This window comes from Mesocricetus auratus, unplaced genomic scaffold, assembly GCF_017639785.1.
Source record: "Mesocricetus auratus isolate SY011 unplaced genomic scaffold, BCM_Maur_2.0 Super-Scaffold_15014, whole genome shotgun sequence".
Classification (NCBI taxonomy): domain Eukaryota; kingdom Metazoa; phylum Chordata; class Mammalia; order Rodentia; family Cricetidae; genus Mesocricetus; species Mesocricetus auratus.
Genome location: NW_024429186.1, coordinates 44,974,681 through 44,979,207, shown reverse-complemented (window position 1 = coordinate 44,979,207; position 4,527 = coordinate 44,974,681). Strand labels below are relative to the sequence as shown.

General features: G+C 43.9%; 1 long non-coding RNA gene across 2 annotated transcripts; it reads left to right on the top strand.

Annotated features, from left to right (window-relative positions):
* Positions 1-333: 333 nt before the first annotated feature.
* LOC121139343 lies at positions 334-4,258 on the top strand. Of its 2 annotated transcripts, XR_005876282.1 has the most exons (4): positions 334-2,785; positions 2,972-3,200; positions 3,409-3,483; positions 3,936-4,258. It is a non-coding gene; the product is annotated as an uncharacterized LOC121139343 (long non-coding RNA). The 2 variants fall into 2 exon arrangements; XR_005876281.1 differs by having other exon boundaries at positions 334-3,200.
* The last annotated feature ends 269 nt before the right edge of the window (positions 4,259-4,527 follow it).

Sequence of the window (4,527 nt, the reverse complement as noted above, 5' to 3'; positions counted from 1 at the left end):
CTGTGTGTGCGTGTGGTGATGGATACTTTTAGAGGTGTCTTCTCATCCTGTATTGTTACCCATTGCCTGATAACCAAGTAATAAGTCCCAGGGAGCCATGCTTGTATGCTTGTATTGTGATCTACCCTAGTTGCCTTAGAAATGAGAGCCAGAGTCAAAGAACCACCAGATTCTCTCTTTTGAAATCTGGCATTAGAAAGGTGGATTTTATCTAGCCTGAACTATTTGCTTAAATTCCAGTCTCAGCAAACAGGCCAAAGGTCAGTCCAGTGGGTCTTTTTTGTTAGCTGTGTATTTACAGCTTATCTTTAACTATCTTGTTAGTAGCAAGAATTTAGCTCTTTTTTTCTGCCTCCAAATTTTGAGTTCATCTGAGCCTATCAGATTGATTTTGACAAGCCAAACAAGAGTGGCGAGTGTTATGGACTATCTCAGAGATTTCATCATTCCTTTAGGAATATTTGTGGCTCAGGCCATTAAAGCTGGAAGAATTGTGAAGAAATGAGATTTAAGCAAGGGTGGTGTTTCATAATTGTATTAGTCAGGATCCTGGCACCAAACAGCTTGGCATGCTTTTCAGATGATTTAAGAACTTAATAAAGGGACTATTAACAACAAGGGATAATGTAATGACCTTGTCACTGCCAGGTTTCTCTTGCCATTTCAGTGCCTAAATGGGAAATTCATGGAGTGGTTTTGAGAGACGCAAAACAATGCAAGGAAGAGACAGGTCAGGAGACAAAAACAGCACAAGAGCTTTGTAAAGCTAAGACCGTTGATAGGAGCGTGAGCATGGGAACATGGCCGGGGTTACACCAGCAGCAGAGAAATGGGAAACTAAGGATGAAACCGGATCCTCACATCTCTCTTCCCACTTGTTCATCTTCTGGTCTTTTGTTTTTGATTTTTCCTAATTAGTTGAATCCACCTGGAAGCCTGTGGTGAAGCGAATCTGCCGAACACATAGCAGAGGTTCCTGCGTGATAAGAGCGTGGAGAAGAATGTATGGTGGATGAGGAGAACAAGCAGACACCCAGCCTTGCTAACTTTCCGCTCTCTCACGCAGGCTTCCATCTCTTTCAACCTAGACAGCTGGTGACACATCGAAGCAAATCTGATCATCTGGGACTAATTTTTCACTACCTGTGCTTGTACCTTGAGCCTCAGAGACGCAAAGTTCCATCGCGTTTCTCTTTGTCTGTAGGTACCATAGAATGCCAGGAATGCCATCTGCAGCTCTTGACCCTCTGCCAGACTTCATTTGTGGAGGGTCCGGAATGTGACTCCATCTTACACAGGGAGCAACTCCGTTTTAAATAAGGACCTACGCGTGAGTCCAGGAAGTCCTCCAGTCAAGTTTAGCCAATCGGCTAAACAATTTTAAACCTGGCCTTATAAGGCTAGGGCGGCCCAGATTTACAGGGTACAGCTGTTACTAACCATATATGCCTAAAAACCCACAATGGTAGAATGGGTTAATGAGTCCCATCCAATCAACACGTGCCTCATGTAGCGGCTCCTTGCCTGACCAGTTAGAACAGAGATTAGCTCACCACACTTAGAATTCCCCAAGTTTACTTTAAAGGGGCCTGTGTACCTTTGTCCCCAGTCATCATCACCATTTTGTGTGGATGATGGACCCCTGCATGCTGGCTATTTCTGTAGAATAATGCTTTCTGTGTTTGCATACCGTTCATGTCGGGGGTGGGGTGGACGGCTTTCTTCAGCGATTCTCAGACCTTACAGTTTTGATTTCTACTAACCAATGTTCACTTTTCTCTGCAGATTTTTGGATCTCCTTCCAGTAGAGCTGGGCACTATCTTTATTGCCCTCTGTGACCATCCGCCTCCATCCCTTCTCATACCCTGTGGAACACTGCTAACACCTCTTGCGTGTGTCTCCTTTCTGTGGCTCCTTGAGGGCTTCTGTGTCTGTCCCCTCACTGCATTTGATGTCGTTAGCATTTCACAGAGGGCCTGGCAGAGCTGGAGCTCAGAAAATGCTTGACAAATGAACAGTTCCTCGGCTTTCAGTTGGGCTCCCATCTGCCTTGCTCATTTCCACACGCCCTCCAGATTAATATTTCAAAACTCAGTCTCTTCAGCCCTCTGCTCCTAGACTCTCCAGTACCCCACTGTGAGTGGACGGATGGGCAAGGCTTCCTGCCTGTCTGCACTGCGCTTTATTGTGTGGGGGTATTCACTTCTCATCTACTATCTCGCCTCCCTGGCTCTTTTCCTACACCTCTCATCCCCATTCCAAGACTTATGGAACCGCCAGTTGTTCCCAGCAGGTCTTGCTTGCCCATGTTTTGTTGCATTTGCATTTGCTTATCCTTCTGTCTGGGAAGCCTTCTCCATTACAACACTCTGCAGAAAGCTCTGCTTTTCTCCCGCCCCCCCCCCCTCTTATCTAAGTCTTTGCTTTTTAAGGCTATAGGTGACATTATTTTCTTTATTATAGACACTTTGAAGGCTTTCCCTTTCAGTTGACAAACTCGGGTACTTTTTTTACCTTATGAAATTCCTTACATATTGTATTGATGTCATGTGTCGTCTTGTGCGTTGCTATTGGCTTTCTTTGTTTCCAGACTTGAAAAGAAACCCTGATGCAGAGCTGGGGAGATAGCCATCTTGCTGTATTCACACAGGTACCCACTCACAATGTATCCACAAATAGCCCCACAAATGTGCTTTGAACAAATGGACAAATGAATGAATCAGCCAAGCCTGAACCAATGGACTTGGATTATTCCATGAGCATCTCTGGTTATTCCTACACAGCGTGAGTGTCTCTACACAGCACGAGGGTCTCTCCTGCCAAGGGCACAAAGACCACACCACGTAGAACCTGGCCAGTGGGATGCACACAGAGGAGCATACGGAACTGTAGCTCCGTGTCCTTTCCTGAGTAAAGGGTCACCTTTCTTTCTCCTTTCTCTTTTCTTCTGACTTTACCATGGATATGTAGGCTGCAGCACATACAGCCATCTTGGGTCAGGTGTCGGAAGCCACATGCTGGGAGCGGTGAAGGGAAACACCAGGGGATCCTGAATCTCTCATGACGATAGAACTTCCAAAGGAGCCCAGACAGCTATGCAGACTTTTCCAGGAGGAAGAAAATTCTGTTGTTCAAGCCATTTTTACAGGAGATGTTTTTATCATCTTCCATTAAGCTCCATCCTAATCAATAAACCAAGGTAATCATTTTCACTAACTGAATCAAAGTCAAAAGATATCTTAAAAAAAACCTCAGCAGATTGTGTTTTGCTTGTCTTAGTATTATTGTTTCAGTTTTTATTTATAATTTCTCAAACCCACTTTTAGAGAGATACACTAACGGGTCTAACGTAGACAAGCAGGGGTGTTTGCCTTTGTCAACAGACTCACAATCTTATTGGATTTCAGAATTCCATCTCAGGGTGACAGCTGGCATTTAATTGACAGTGACTGTACCTCAGTACGACAAAGACCCCAGCTGAGGTAAGTCCCTGCTGGTGTGGAGTTTTGCTTCGCTGCCAGGGGCTGGCCACTCACTGTTTTCCCTAGCAATATCAGCACTGCCTTTCAAGTTGCTATGCACAGGTCCCTTCCCACAGCCTCTGGATTTGGCCTCATGATGTAGGTATCAAGTGCATTGTACCTTACCATCTTCCCTTTCAGTATTACTTTAATTGTTCTTGGCTTGATCCCCTAGGAGGCAGAGGATGGGTAGGTTGTCAGGAAAAAAGAACAGATATCCACCCTTTCTGGGAGAGGTCTGCTCAACTCTGAGAATTGGGATTTTTGTATTAGCCGATGAGGTTTTTTTTTTTTTTTTTGATTGGATAGATTTTCCTGGGAGATCTCCACCAGGAATAGGCAGCCTGTGGTTATGTTCTGCACCTATTTAAAGCTGGAGTTGTAAAACTGATGTGTATGTAATCTCCTTTCAGGTTTCCATGGTAACGACAGCAGTGATTCTATGAAGTGTCTTTCTTTCCTCACTCCTCTTTCAAGATTTTCAGGCTGTAATTTTTAAAAAAAAAAGTTTTTCCTTTTAAAATAACAGAATGTGTCTAGATTCATTTTGTTGAGTCAGTTGTGAGACTGCAGAGGTTCCTAGGACTCGAATACACTATAAGTCAAGGATTTTGTTTCTAACAAGCTGTGTGATTTGGGGCAAGTCAGTTGTCCTCTATAAGCTCCGATTTCCTCATATACCAAATATAAACCCAAATCATCCGTACAAAGGCCTGCAGGAAGTGTACACAAAGTGTCTGGCACACCCTGTGACTTATAGTAACAGTGACCAGCTAAATAAATGTTCGGCAGCTGTAGGCCTTTGATGTGAACATGCTATAGTCTGTTGTTATTAGCAGGGTTTATAGACGTGACCCCCTTATTAACCTTGATATTAGCAATCTGTGTTTTCTTTCTTTTATTCTTCTACTTGGTGTGTCGTTATGTATTTATATTTAAAGTACATCTTTTGGGGTCTGGTGAGATGGCTCAAAGGGTAATTGAAGCTTGGTGACCCGAGTTATA